Source organism: Lolium perenne, chromosome 2 (assembly GCF_019359855.2).
Source record: "Lolium perenne isolate Kyuss_39 chromosome 2, Kyuss_2.0, whole genome shotgun sequence".
Classification (NCBI taxonomy): Eukaryota; Viridiplantae; Streptophyta; class Magnoliopsida; order Poales; family Poaceae; genus Lolium; species Lolium perenne.
Window position 1 is genome coordinate 174,780,763 of NC_067245.2, and position 16,216 is coordinate 174,796,978.

At 40.6% G+C, this 16,216-nt stretch overlaps 1 long non-coding RNA gene across 2 annotated transcripts; it reads left to right on the forward strand.

The window, feature by feature from the left end:
* The first annotated feature begins 12,366 nt into the window (after nt 1-12,366).
* LOC127333984 (uncharacterized) lies at nt 12,367-15,568 on the forward strand. 2 transcript variants are annotated; one of them, XR_007871785.2, is made up of 3 exons: nt 12,660-12,674; nt 12,765-15,112; nt 15,194-15,568. It is a non-coding gene; the product is annotated as an uncharacterized lncRNA (long non-coding RNA). The 2 variants fall into 2 exon arrangements; XR_007871788.2 differs by having other exon boundaries at nt 12,367-15,112.
* The last annotated feature ends 648 nt before the right edge of the window (nt 15,569-16,216 follow it).

Sequence of the window (16,216 nt, forward strand, 5' to 3'; positions counted from 1 at the left end):
CCCCATTTGAAAATGAGAAACTATCATGGATTACCATTTATTTTAGGCATTACTTTTCACGGTAAAATGATAAACTATATCACGAAGTTCCATTTCCGTCAAGATAGTCCGCATTACTTTTTTGTTGAGATATAAACCCCCACAACGGCGGACACAGATCAGGTGACATGCACCTTTTGCATGTCAGTCTAAATTCAAATTTAAACATTGCAAAAAAATCTGGAAAAAATCATGCATGTTCACAGCACATATTAAGATAACCCCTAAAAATTTGAGATCAAAATTCGAAACATACATCGAGAAACAAAAAAGAGAAACTCAGATGTGAATAGTGTACAGAGAAACTTAGATTTGAATTCAGGAACTATTCATGACAGATTTCTCTTTTCTGTTTCTCGATGTATGTTTCGAATTTTGATCTGAAATTTATAGGGGTTATCTTAATATGTGTTTTGAACATGCATGATTTTTTTCAGATTTTTTCGCAATGTTTAAATTTGGATTTGGGCCGCATGTCCCACGGGACATGCAAAAGGTGCATGTCACCTGATCTCTATCCCACAACGGCCATCTCCTCCTTAATTTATTGTGTAAAAACCCCCACAACGGTCACCTCCTCCTTAATTTATTGTGTAAACCCCTACAACGGTCATCTCTTCCTTATAAACAACCACAATGGCCATCCCTTGTGTCAATAGGTTCTGCCTCTCTCTTCTTCGTTCACATACACTTGATCCATTGCCATGGCTTCCACGTGTCGGACGCCGACCAGAAGGGGAAGGGGAAGGGGCGGCCGGGGTGATGGATCATCATCATTGCCACCACCACCGTCAACACTGCCTTTGATCATAGAGGAGTTCTTCATTGTCGTCTATGAAGACCCTTTGGTCAAGAAGGTACGTACGCGTTCCCACATATATGATGCATGTGATTAATTATGGGCATGTTCTAAAAAACCTTTAATTTCAAACGATCGGCGCTCGATCTCTTTGCAGGCTCTCCCAAAAAAGTTTGCGGACTATCTTGACGGCCAGGAGCCAGCTAAGGTGTATATGCGAGCAGCTGACTGTGGTCCTCGTCTATGGACCGTGGAGGTCCTATTTGACGGACAAGGCCGGATGTACCTCGACAGGGGCTGGGAGAATTTCGCCATCGCGCATGGTGTGGATATCGGCTGCTTCGTACACTTCAAATATGAAGGCGATGATGTGCTCACAGTAAAGGTGTTCGATGGAACAATGTGCAGGAAGTACTACTACTCGGACGACGAAGATACTGACGATGAAAGCGACGACGACATGAAGCCATGCATCCATCCTCTTTAGATAAGGGGATTATGACCAAGAATATATATGTAGCTTCATATGCATCGATTTTAGAGGTGGATAACTGGAGAGAGAGAGAGAGAGAGAGTCTTGATGCGTCTTCTCTTGACAAAGAAGATGGGAGTTTGCGGAGTTTGCCTACCTACCGCACATGACTTGTGCTCACTGAAGTGTGGGACCTCACGCATGGGAACCACACGTAAGTGACAGACCTGTTGGTGTAATAACTCGGGTGATCATTATACTGTATTAGTACAAAGTTTCCTATGGATTCAAGGGTAGGAAAGCCAAGTTAACTCATTTGCATGACATTATTTTTTCCGTGAAGCCAAGTTAACTCATCTATCAATTGGTACATTCTGGTTATATTCGAAATTTTATTTGAAATCAAGCCAAACAAAAAAGGCAATCAAAAAGCATGGATTGTTCATCTTTTTCTATATAGTTAGGGTTAGGGTTTAGGGTTTATAGAGATGCACATATTTTCATTTTACATTTGTGATGTACCATAATACATAGGTAAGATACCAAGCATGACCTTTGTTAGAATAACCATTAACGTGTTCTCTCGCCTTTAGATTCAAATGGGCATAAACATTCAGAAAAATTAAAAAACAATGAAAAACCAAAGCACATAGTCTTCTTATGTCATATAGTAGGAACTGAAGTTAATAAACAAGGTCTAGACATATTCAAACCAGACAAATCATGTATCTACACCTAACCCTAAACTTTGTCTTATGAAGTCAAGCATGAAGAGAAATGGTTTTGGGTTTCAAACATGGAAATTTCAAAAACCTCCTAAAAGCTTCATTTTAGAGTGACTAAGAAAGATACATGCTTACCTTTTTAAATACCTAGTTTTAAACTTGTTTAAATCTAGGTCAAACCTAGGATTTCACCAAGATTCAAATGGGCATAAACATTCAGAAAAAACAAAAAAATGAAAAACCAACGCACATATAGTCTTCTTATGTCATATAGCTAGTAAAGCATTCAAGTTGATAAATTAACAAGCATGTCTAGACAAATTCAAACCCGACAAATCATGTATATACCCCTAACCCTAAACTATATGTATTATGAAGTCAACCATGAAGAGAAGTGGTTTTGGGTTTCAAACATTATACTGAGATTCAAGAACCCCCCAAAAGCTTCATTTTAGAATGACTAAGAAGGATCCAGGCTTACCTTTTCATTTTCATGTTTTAAACTTGTTTAAATCTAGGATTTGACCAAGATTCAAATGGGCATAAAAATTCAAAAAAATCAAAATAATCAAAAACCAAAGCACATAGCCTTTTTATGTCATATAATGAGCATTCTATTTGATAAACATGGTCTAGACATATTAAAACTAGAAAATCATGTATCTACCCTAGCTGGCCCTAACCCTAAACTTGGTCTTATGAAGTCAAATGATATGTCTCCAACGTATCTATAATTTCTTATGTTCCATGCTAGTTTTATGACAATACCTACATGTTTTGTTCACACTTTATGATGATTTTATGCGTTTTCCGGAACTAACATATTAACGAGATGCCGAAGTGCCAGTTCCTGTTTTCTGCTATTTTTGGTTTCAGAAATCCTAGTAAGGAAATATTTTCAGAATTGGACGAAATCAACGCCCAGGACCTTATTTTCCCCGGAAGCATCCAGAGAGTCAGAGAGGCACCAGAGGGGAGCCCTGGGGGCCCCACCCCACAGGGCGGCGCGGCCTGGACCCTGGGCGCGCCAGCCTATGGGGGGCCACCCCCTGGCTCCTCCGAGGCCGCCTCTTCGCCAGCCTAAATCTTCGATACGGAAAAACCACGGTACGAGAAACCTTCCACAGCCGCCGCCATCGCGAAGCCAAGATCTGGGGGACAGGAGTCTCTGTTCCGGCACGCCACCGGGACGGGGAAGTGCCCCCGGAAGGCTTCTCCATCGACACCACTGCCATCTTCATCACCGCTGCTGTCTCCCATGAGGAGGGAGTAGTTCTCCATCGAGGCTAAGGGTTGTACCGGTAGCTATGTGGTTAATCTCTCTCCCATGTACTTCAATACAATGATCTCATGAGCTGCCTTACATGATTGAGATCCATATGATGAGCTTTGTAATCTAGATGTCGTTATGCTAGTCAAGTGGATTTTACTTATGTGATCTCCGGAGACTCCTTGTCCCACGTGTGTAAAGGTGACAGTGTGTGCACCGTGTGGGTCTCTTAGGCTATATTTCACAGAATACTTATTCACTGAGTTATGATTTGAGTTGGATGTCTCTATGAAATTGTGGTGTGTTAGTACCTCCTATGAATGCTCAAAGTGACAGCGTGGGGTGTTCATTAGTACTTGGGAATACATCTTTAAGGTTTGCCTACATGATGAATTAGAGTTCGTTATCTTGCCAGAGAGTAATTCGGAATAGCATAGTGAAGTGCTTATTTATATTCCATTATGATTGCAATGTTGAGAGTGTCCACTAGTGAAAGTATGAGCCCTAGGCCTTGTTTCCAAATACTGCAATCATCGCTTGTTTACTGTTTTACTGCATCTTTACTTCCTGCAATATTACTACCATCAACTGCACGCCAGCAAGCACTTTTCTGGCGCCGTTACTACTGCTCATATTCATCCATACTACTTGTATTTCACTATCTCTTCGCCAAACTAGTGCACCTATACATCTGACAAGTGTATTAGGTGTGTTGGGGACACAAGAGACTTCTTGTATTGTGATTGCAGGGTTGCTTGAGAGGGATATCTTTGACCTCTTCCTCCCTGAGTTCGATAAACCTTGGGTGATCCACTTAAGGGAAACTTGCTGCTGTTCTACAAACCTCTGCTCTTGGAGGCCCAACACTGTCTACAAGAATAGAAGCACCCGTAGACATCAAGCACTTTTCTGGCGCCGTTGCCGGGGAGGAAAGGTAAAAGGCACTCATACTCCGGTCCCAGGTAACTAAGTACTTTTCTGTTGCCGTTGTGTGTGTGCTCGAAGCTATTTCCTTTAGATCCTGCAATTGCATCTTTTTGTTTCTTGTTAAACACTAGTAAGGCATAATGGAAAACATCTGTGAGCTTTTTAAACTATTTCCTGAGTCAAGACATGAATGGTTTAATGCGAAAATTAAAAAAACCTATGGAACCTTATTTGCATGCTAGTAGCAATGATATTAGTATGAACGCTTTGAACACCATTGTTGCTAATGATATAGAAAATTCTAAGCTTGGGGAGGTCGGTTTTGATGAAAATGATCTCTTTAGCCCTCCGGGTATTGAGGAGAAAGTTTATGTTGATTATGATATGCCTCCCATATATGATGATTATAATGATAGTGGTCTTCTGGTGCCGCCTACTATGGAGGATAAGTTTAATTATGATTACAATATGCCTCCTATATTTGATGATGAGAATAATAATGATAGCTACTTTGTTGAATTTGCTCCCACTACAACTAATAAAATTGATTATGCTTATGTGGAGAGTAATGATACTTTTATGCATGTGAATAAGAATGCTTTATGTGATACTTATATTGTTGAGTTTGTTCATGATGCCTCTGAAAGTTATTATGAGAGAGGAAAATATGGTTGTAGAAATTTTCATGTTACTAAAACACCTCTCTATATGCTGAAATTTTTGAAGTTACACTGGTTTTATCTTCCTATGCTTGTTACTTTGCTCTTCATGAACTTGTTTATTTACAAGATTCCTATTCATAGGAAGTGGGTTAGACTTAAATATGTTTTGAACTTGCTTTTTGATGCTCTCTTTTGCTTCAACTCTCATCCTTGTGCGAGCATCGTTAAAATTGCTGAGCCCATCTTAATGGCTATAAAGAAAGAACTTCTTGGGAGATAACCCATGTGTTTATTTTGATACTGTTTTGTTGTGTCTTGGAAGTTGTTACTACTGTAGCAACATCTCCTTATCTTATTTTATTGCATTGTTGTGCCAAGTAAAATCTTTGATAGTAGGGTTGATACTAGATTTGGATTACTGCGCAGAAACAGATTTCTGTCTGTCACGAATTTGGGCAGGGTTCTCTGTAGGTAACTCAGAAAAATCTGCCAAATTACGTGCGTGATCCTCAGATATGTACGCAACTTTTATTCAATTTGAGCATTTTCATCTGAGCAAGTCCAGTGCCTCTAAAAAATTCATCTTTACGGACTATTCTGTTTTGACAGATTCTGCCTTTTATTTCGCATTGCCTCTTTTGCTGTGTTGGATGGATTTCTTTGTTCCATTGACTTCCAGTAGCTTTGTGCAATGTCCAGAAGTGTTAAGAATGATTGTGTCACCTCTGAACATGTGAAATTTTTTATTATGCACTAACCCTCTAATGAGTTTGTTTCGAGTTTGGTGTGGAGGAAGTTTTCAAGGGTCAAGAGAGGAGGATGATATACTATGATCAAGAAGAGTGAAGAGTCTAAGCTTGGGGATGCCCCCGTGGTTCATCCCTGCATATTTCAAGAAGACCCAAGCGTCTAAGCTTGGGGATGCCCAAGGCACCCCCTTCTTCATCAACAATTTATCAGGTTTCTTCTCTTGAAACTATATTTTTATTCGGTCACATCTTATGTACTTTACTTGGAGCGTCTGTTTGTTTTTGTTTTGTTTGAATAAATTCATGCTTGTGTGGGAGAGAGACACGCTCCGCTGTTGCATATGAACACATGTGTTCTTAGCTTTACTCTTAATGTTCATGACGAAGGTTGAAACCGCTTCGTTAATTGTTATATGGTTGGAAACATGAAATGCTTCATGTGGTAATTGGTATATTGTCTTGAATAATTTGATACTTGGCAATTGTTGTGCTCATATGGATCATGTTTAAGCTCTTGCATCATGTACTTTGTACCCATTAATGAAGAACTACATAGAGCTTGTTAAAATTTGGTTTGCATGATTGTTCTCTAAATCTAGATATTTTCTGGTTAAGGTGTTTGAACAACAAGGAAGACGATGTAAAGTCTTATAATGCTTACAATATGTTCATATGTGAGTCTTGCTGCACCGTTTTATACTTGAGTTTGCTTCAAACAACCTTGCTAGCCTAGCCTTGTATTGAAAGGAATTCTTCTCGTGCATCCAAATCCTTGAGCCAAAAACTATGCCATTTGTGTCCACCATACCTACCTACTACATGGTATTTCTCTGCCATTCCAAGCAAATACTTCACGTGCTACCTTTAAACAATTCAAAAGCTATTATCTCTAATTTGTGTCAATGTTTTATAGCTCATGAGGAAGTATGTGGTGTTTTATCTTTCGATCTTGTCATTTACTTCGGACAGACTTTCACCAATGGACTAGTGGCATATCCGCTTATCCAATAATTTTGCAAAAGGAGCTGGCAATGGGGTTCCCAGCCCCAATTAATTAACTTGCATTAATAATTCTCTTCACATGTTTTGCTCTGATTCATCAGTAAGCAATTTAATTTTGCAAATAGACACTCCTCCATGGTATGTGAATGTTGGAAGGCACCCGAGGATTCGGTTAGCCATGGCTTGTGTAAGCAAAAGGTTGGGAGGAGTGTCATCAATAATGAAACTAAAATACATGTGTAAACAAAAGAGAAGAGGGATGATCTACCTTGCTGGTAGAGATAACGTCCTTCATGGGAGCCGCTCTTGAAAGTCTGGTTGATAAGGTAGTTAGAGTACCCGCTACCATTCGTTGACAACAACAAACACCTCTCAAAATTTTACTTTTATACTCTCTATATGATTTCAAAACTTAAAAAGCTCTAGCACATGATTTAATCCCTGCTTCCCTCTGCGAAGGGCCATTCTTCTACTTTATGTTGAGTCAGTTTACCTATTCCTTCTATCTTAGAAGCAAACACTTGTGTCAACTGTGTGCATTGATTCTTACATGTTTACCTATTGCACTTGTTATATTGCTTTATGTTGACAATTATCCATGAGATATACATGTTACAAGTTGAAAGCAATTGCTGAAACTTAATCATCCTTTGTGTTGCTTCAATGCCTTTTACTTTGAATCTATTGCTTTATGAGTTAACTCTTATGCAAGACTTATTGATGCTTGTCTTGAAAGTACTATTGATGAAAAGTCTTTGCTATATGATTCAGTTGTTTAGTCATTATCTTTACTATCACTTCATTCACTTCATATGATTTACAATAGTATTGATCAAGATTATGTTGGTAGCATGTCACTTAAGAAATTATCATTGTTATCGTTTACCTACTCGAGGACGAGTAGGAACTAAGCTTGGGGATGCTTGATACGTCTCCAACGTATCTATAATTTCTTATGTTCCATGCTAGTTTTATGACAATACCTACATGTTTTGTTCACACTTTATGATGATTTTATGCGTTTTCCGGAACTAACCTATTAACGAGATGCCGAAGTGCCAGTTCCTGTTTTCTGCTGTTTTTGGTTTCAGAAATCCTAGTAAGGAAATATTCTCGGAATTGGACGAAATCAACGCCCAGGACCTTATTTTCCCCGGAAGCATCCAGAGAGTCAGAGAGGCACCAGAGGGGAGCCCTGGGGGCCCCACCCCACAGGGCGGCGCAGCCTGGACCCTGGGCGCGCCAGCCTATGGGGGGCCACCCCCTGGCTCCTCCGAGGCCGCCTCTTCGCCTATAAAAATCTCCCTGACCTAAATCTTCGATACGGAAAAACCACGGTACGAGAAACCTTCCACAGCCGCTGCCATCGCAAAGCCAAGATCTGGGGGACAGGAGTCTCTGTTCCGGCACGCCGCCGAGACGGGGAAGTGCCCCCAGTAGGCTTCTCCATCGACACCACCGCCATCTTCATCACCGCTGCTGTCTCCCATGAGGAGGGAGTAGTTCTCCATCGAGGCTAAGGGTTGTACCGGTAGCTATGTGGTTAATCTCTCTCCCATGTACTTCAATACAATGATCTCATGAGCTGCCTTACATGATTGAGATCCATATGATGAGCTTTGTAATCTATATGTCGTTATGCTATTCAAGTGGATTTTACTTATGTGATCTCCGGAGACTCCTTGTCCCACGTGTGTAAAGGTGACAGTGTGTGCACCGTGTGGGTCTCTTAGGCTATATTTCACAGAATACTTATTCACTGAGTTATGATTTGAGTTGGATGTCTCTATGAAATTGTGGTGTGTTAGTACCTCCTATGAATGCTCAAAGTGACAGCGTGGGGCGTTCATTAGTACTTGGGAATACATCTTTAAGGTTTGCCTACATGATGAATTAGAGTTCGTTATCTTGCCAGAGAGTAATTCAGAATAGCATAGTGAAGTGCTTATTTATATTCCATTATGATTGCAATGTTGAGAGTGTCCACTAGTGAAAGTATGATCCCTAGGCCTTGTTTCCAAATACTGCAATCATCGCTTGTTTACTGTTTTACTGCATCTTTACTTCCTGCAATATTACTACCATCAACTGCACGCCATCAAGCACTTTTCTGGCGCCGTTACTACTGCTCATATTCATCCATACTACTTGTATTTCACTATCTCTTCGCCGAACTAGTGCACCTATACATCTAAAAAGTGTATTAGGTGTGTTGGGGACACAAGAGACTTCTTGTATCGTGATTGCAGGGTTGCTTGAGAGGGATATCTTTGACCTCTTCCTCCCTGAGTTCGATAAACCTTGGGTGATCCACTTAAGGGAAACTTGCTGCTGTTCTACAAACCTCTTCTCTTGGAGGCCCAACACTGTCTACAAGAATAGAAGCACCCGTAGACATCATCAAGCATGAAGAGAAATGGTTTTGGGTTTCAGACATGGAAATTTCAAAAACTTCCCAAAAGCTTCATTTCAGAATGACTAATTAAGAAGGATCCATGTTTACCTTTTCGTTTTCATGTTTTAAACTAGCTAGCTTGTTTAAATCTTGGTCAAACCTAGGATTTAACCAAGATTCAAATGGGCATAAAAATTCAAAAAAAATCAAAATATGAAAAACCAAAGCACATAGCCTTCTTATTTCATATATATATAGTAAGCACTCAAGTTGATGAACAAGGTCTAGACATATTCAAAACAGAAAAGGCATGTATCTACCTCCTAACACCCTTAATTATGTCTTATGAAGTCAAGCATGAAGAGAAGTACGTGGTTTTGGGTTTCAAACATGGAAATTTCAAAAACTTCCCAAAAGCTTAATTTTAGAGTGACTAAGAAGGATCCAAGATTACCTTTTCATTTTCATGTTTATGCTTGTTTAAATCTTGGTCAAACATAGAATTTGACCAAGATTCAAATGGTCATCCATTTAGAACAAATTAAAAAATAAAAAACCAACGCACATATAGTCTTCGATCTTATGTCATATAGTAAGCATTCAAGTTGATAAACAAGCATGTCTAGACATATTCAAACCCGACAAATCATGTATCTACCCCCTAAAACCCTAAACTAGCTTTGTCTTATGAAGTCAAGCATGAAGAGAAATGGTTTTGGGTTTCAAACATGGAAATTTCAAGAACCCCCCCAACCCCCACAAAGCTTCATTTTAGAGTGACTAAGAAGGATACATGCTTACATTTTCGTTTTCATGTTTTAAGCTTTTTTAAATCTTGGTCAAACCTAGGATTTGACCAAAACTCAAATGGGCATAAAAATTCAAAAAAAATCAAAAAAATGAAAAACCAAAGCACATAACCTTCTTATGTAATATATAGTAAGCAGCATTCAACTTGATGAACATGGCCGGTCTAGACATATTCATAACAGAAAAAGCATGTATCTACCCCCTAACGCTTAACTCTGTCTTAATTATGAAGTCAAGCATGAAGAGAAGTGGTTTTGGGTTTCAGACATGGAAATTTCAAAAACTTTCCAAAAGCTTAATTTTAGAGTGACTAAGAAGGATCCAAGCTTACCTTTTCATTTTCATGTTTTAAGCTTGTTTAAATATTGGTCAGACCTAGGATTTGACCAAGATTCAAATGGGCATAAAAATTCAGGAAAAATAAAAAAAATGAAAAACCAAAGCACATAGTCTTCTTACGTCATATATATATAGTAAGCATATTCAAGTAGATAAACAAGGTCTAGACATATACATACACTATATAAAAGCTAAACATTTTACTATCTCCATAGTGATGCAACCACTGTAGAAGTGCTATTTTCGTCTCCCTTCTTTTGATCATGGGATGACGTGTGTCTTCTTTTCACTTAGCTGTTGGGCTGGCTTATGTAATTTTCAGTTTCACAAAAAAAATTATACTTTTTTGTTCCCGGTCTCTTCCGGTTCCGGTTTCCTTCTAACGTTGCTTCTTTCTTTCACGTGGTAATTGTTGACCGGCTTCTGGTTGTTTCCATTCTCCACCGCTGTACATATTTGGCAAGCACGAGAAATTTCTGGATTAGGTACCCACGCCCACCGCTCTCCTTATGTTCCTTCCATCCCTTTCGTTCATTGATACCTCAGCCAGCCGTTCCTACCTCGTGCCCTCAGGCTTATGGCCGCAATCCAATCAGAGGATCCCCTCCGTCTCCTCTTCGCTCGCTGTTCCGCGTATTTTTTCTCGTGCAAACAACCGAGGTATAAGGGAGAGCTCGTGAGGCGGTTGTGCTCGATTGGCCCCTTTCGCTGGCCAAGGGGATGGAATATTTGGATCTTGCTACTGTTCTGTACTTACTTATTTGTTTGGCCGCGCAGGGAAAGGAAACTGGAGAGAGCCTAGGTCTGGAGACGAGGAAGGCGGCGGGGAGCATGTCGGAGGGAGAAGAAGACTGCATAAGTTGTCTAGCTACCACATACAGCTTGTGAGAAATCCCCAATCTTACTCGGCCCCTTCCTCGCTGAAATTTGGAGCGCTTCCTCTCCTATTGACTGACCCAGTTGGATTTGATGGTGCTTTCTTCTCTTTCTCTGGTTCCTCGGATTTCCGTATCCTTTCTCTTTCTTTTGAATCCTGCATCACTTCCTCTCTCCTCTTGCAAGGTGGCTTCCCCGACTCCATGACAAGCAGCAGTAGCGGCGCCTGGCCGCCATCCCCTTCTCCGTGGGGACTGGCAGCAGCGGCATCCATCTCTCTCTCTCTCCAACGCCTGTGCGGCCTGCTCCATCGGCTAAGCTTAGCGCGAAGGACGGTGGCAGCGGAGGAAGCCCGCAGCAAGAGCACTGCGAAATGACTGCAGGTGGACTGTGACTACGGAGATTTGGTTACCTTTCGTCTGCTCTTCATTTATTGGTTCTTTCCTATGTGCCTCAAGAACTGATGAAGCAGATCTGCTAACCTGGGAATTTGGAGATCCGATTCAAGGGCTCTCTTTGAAGTTGACTTTGTTTTCATTGACCGCTAGGTTAGTACTAAATTTCACCAGTTGCAGCAGAGTATACATCTCCATGGTTTACTTTGGGTCTTTTATGATTTATGCAATGGTCGACTGATATTCCCAACAATTAATATTTACAAAATAGCACAGTGGATAGACTATTGGTTGACACTGGACATTTCAATGCTTCATAGTTCATAGTCCCAGCTATTTAATCAAAATTTGATTTTACTAAATTCAGGCTTTGCACACTGGGTTAATGTTTCAGTTGTAGCGTATAGTTGCCATACCATACATTATATAAAAGCTAAACATTTTACTATCTCCATAGTGATGCAACCACTGTAGAAGTGCTATTTTCGTCTCCCTTCTTTTGATCATGGGATGACGCGTGTCTTCTTTTCAATTAGCTGTTGGGCTGGCTTATGTAATTTTCAGTTTCACAAAAAAAATTATAATTTTTTGTTCCCGGTCTCTTCCGGTTCCGGTTTCCTTCTAACGTTGCTTCTTTCTTTCACGTGGTAATTGTTGACCGGCTTCTGGTTGTTTCCATTCTCCACCGCTGTACATATTTGGCAAGCACGAGAAATTTCTGGATTAGGTACCCACGCCCACCGCTCTCCTTATGTTCCTTCCATCCCTTTCGTTCATTGATACCTCAGCCGGCCGTTCCTACCTCGTGCCCTCAGGCTTATGGCTGCAATCCAATCAGTGGATCCCCTCCGTCTCCTCTTCGCTCGCTGTTCCGCGTATTTTTTCTCGTGCAAACAACCGAGGTATAAGGGAGAGCTCGTGAGGCGGTTGTGCTCGATTGGCCCCTTTCGCTGGCCAAGGGGATGGAATATTTGTATCTTGCTACTGTTCTGTACTTACTTATTTGTTTGGCCGCGCAGGGAAAGGAAACTGGAGAGAGCCTAGGTCTGGAGACGAGGAAGGCGGCGGGGAGCATGTCGGAGGGAGAAGAAGACTGCATAAGTTGTCTAGCTACCACATACAGCTTGTGAGAAATCCCCAATCTTACTCGGCCCCTTCCTCGCTGAAATTTGGAGCGCTTCCTCTCCTATTGACTGACCCAGTTGGATTTGATGGTGCTTTCTTCTCTTTCTCTGGTTCCTCGGATTTGCGTATCCTTTCTCTTTCTTTTGAATCCTGCATCACTTCCTCTCTCCTCTTGCAAGGTGGCTTCCCTGACTCCATGACAAGCAGCAGTAGCGGCACCTGGCCGCCGTCCCATTCTCCGTGGGGACTGGCAGCAGCGGCATCCATCTCTCTCTCTCCAACGCCTGTGCGGCCTGCTCCATCGGCTAAGCTTAGCGCGAAGGACGGTGGCAGCGGAGGAAGCCCGCAGCAAGAGCACTGCGAAATGACTGCAGGTGGACTGTGACTACGGAGATTTGGTTACCTTTCGTCTGCTCTTCATTTTTTGGTTCTTTCCTATGTGCCTCAAGAACTGATGAAGCAGATCTGCTAACCTGGGAATTTGGAGATCCGATTCAAGGGCTCTCTTTGAAGTTGACTTTGTTTTCATTGACCGCTAGGTTAGTACTAAATTTCACCAGTTGCAGCAGAGTATACATCTCCATGGTTTACTTTGGGTCTTTTATGATTTATGCAATGGTCGACTGATATTCCCAACAATTAATATTTACAAAATAGCACAGTGGATAGACTATTGGTTGACACTGGACATTTCAATGCTTCATAGTTCATAGTCCCAGCTATTTAATCAAAATTTGATTTTACTAAATTCAGGCTTTGCACACTGGGTTAATGTTTCAGTTGTAGCGTATAGTTGCCATACTAGAGTGGCCAGCTTCTTTTGCTTCTTTCGCGGATCACATGTTAGATATGACTACACAGCGGAGATTTTTTAGAACGACTAATGCTGTATGGTTGTTCATAGAACTGTGTCCGACTTCTTTTTATTTCTTTCGCCAGATTGCATTATCCATTTTGTTTAGGTCAGATGATTTTGCATATGTGGATGCCTGCTGAGTGCCACGATGGAAGAGTCAGTCCCTGGTTACCGGGTGGATCAATTCAGGCACCAATTTAAGGAGGACTCCATCTAGACAATAGAGCGTTTTACCCTCTATGAGGCGAAAAAAACATATAGATAAGTCGACCACCCCTTCAGGACTGAAAGAATATTCACATAGTGAGCAACTGGAATAAAGCAAAACATTATGTTTTCAGATCACGAAATAAATCATTGGTTTAGGTATGATAACCTCACATGCATACAATGATTTTTCCACTAACATGATATGAATTGTACATGCCTGGTTTGGTTCATGTAGTCAATGTTACACCTCTTTCAGGGCAGCTGAATAGGAAAAATTTCACATTTACATCACGTATCGGAGGTTCTGGCAATTAGTGGTTTCCAAAACATGTCATGGTTACATATTTATCAAGTACAGTGCTTTATGCAAGAAAGCAACCATCGTTGCATGGGGTGAGCATGCCAGTGCGCTGTTGGCGTATTGGCAATCTATATATTGAAGTACTTCAAAATAAACTTGGTGCACATCTACATTATGTTTCCAAAGTAGTTTTTACGACTTAAAACTGAACTGCCATTTTTATCTAACTTTGAACCGCAAGAGCATCGGCAACTTAGATCTCCTTCTCTCTCATCTATGCATGTAAATGGTGTTCTTCTCTTTTTTATTTTACTCTGCCTACAACTGAACCATCTATGTACTGTGAGGTCCCTTTCCCATGGATGATATAACTCAATTGCGCATCTGCGGAGTGTCTGCTTTCTTGACTATTCCAGGAATGATACACACCGAGTAATAGAGATATGGCAGGTATGTTGATTAATTCCTGCAATCAGGGTCATGTCAAATATTCATAGCTGGCAAGTGGAGTATAGGGACAAAGCGGCTTATACCAACTAGCCAACCTTCTATATATATGGTTGTTTTGGTATTTTTCTAATACACTGATTTTATCTATAGATAATGTTAGTCATATTTTTGGTTGTTCAGGGACATTAAAAATTGAGTGTATGCACAACCTACCATTTTTCCCCCATCTTTAGTATTTAATTTAGTGGTCAACCCTTAGTTGCATACTCCATATCGTGTTTATGTGATGCTGAGGACAGAGGTAGATAATTACTTAAGCGATCTGTGACCACTGATCTACCTGATGATCCTGCAAGAAGCCACATGCCCACTCAAGACGTCCTTGAACCAATCAACCCAGACCTAGGCTGAGGTACACTCCCACACTGACACTTCTCATACTGCTTATAGCTAATCCAGCGTCAATAGACCATCCCCCACCTCATATTTTTCGTATACATGGAAACAAACCCGGCAACCGACAGCAAAATAAGGTAAAATACATGGCGCGATCAACTGGATCGGTGAAAAGAAGGCATACATTTACAAATTATGTATGATTGCACCAGTGTCTGAATCCATATATTCGTTGTTTGCAATGCAGGCTGCGAGAAGAGAAGAAATAGACCAAAGAATTGCTCCCAGATAAATAAGCCATCGCCCTTATCCAGGTAAAAATGCAAAGTTAGAGTTAAATTGCATAAACCATGACTAAACATGTAATATTTTGGTAACACTTTCCTTTGTAGCAGGTATGAAAGTTAATAAAGGCCATGGGACTGCAAGAACTAGCCATCCAGAGAACTGTATTGAAGATGTCATTTTCTCTGCCATGGCCCAGCCCCAACACAAATGTAGGATATGAGCCACCCTTCCAGCAGCTCTACAACAGAGTGAACCGACCATTATGGGCTACTCGCTACTGTAATATTGAGTACCTCAAATAAAGTATTATTAAGTGGTATGTATAATTGCAGATCCCTCTCTTAGTTTTACCATCACACCTGCTAGACTAAGCCATCATTCTCTCCTCCAACGATAGAAGTGACTACTGATGTCTTAGAAAGTGGCAAAGCTATACATATTACCATCTTACTTTACTGAATCCTTCATGTTTTGGCTATCAAGAGTATGTTCTGCTTTGGGCAAGTATCTATGGTTTGTCGTGCTCTGTTTGTGTAGGCCAAGTCGATGACGTTTTGATATTAATATATTCCTTTATCGAAAAAAAAGTCGATGAACCATGTAATAAAATTATTATAAAGCTCTTTTGTATGAATATTCTTTGCGGCTCTACCTACCCGCATACATTGCATGCTTCACGGGCGCGGCGTGCCGTCGCGCCACTTCTTCCTAGTAGTAAGCAATATGTATGTAAAAATGAATTTTGGGGATTTATAGGACGAAGTTATAACACACACCTACATTTCAAATTGGAATTAATTTTAATAAATCAGCATAAAGTCATTTAAATGTGTGAAACTAGCTAGAAAGCACTAAAAAACATAAAGAGTTGGGAATTTCCACTAATATGTGGCCTAATTTATCTTAAAAATGTAGAGGCGCCATTTTGAGCCGTATCTTATGTACCCCATTCACAAAATAAACCTATTTTGACATCTAGAAAATGAAAATTGAGTTTTTATATACCGAAAAGTTGAAAAGTCTAGTCAGCAACATTGTTGGGAATGGCAAGATGCACCACCATCCCCAATTTGGGCACATTATAACAAACTATGCCACAAATATGGCCATTACTATGCCATTTGCTGGCT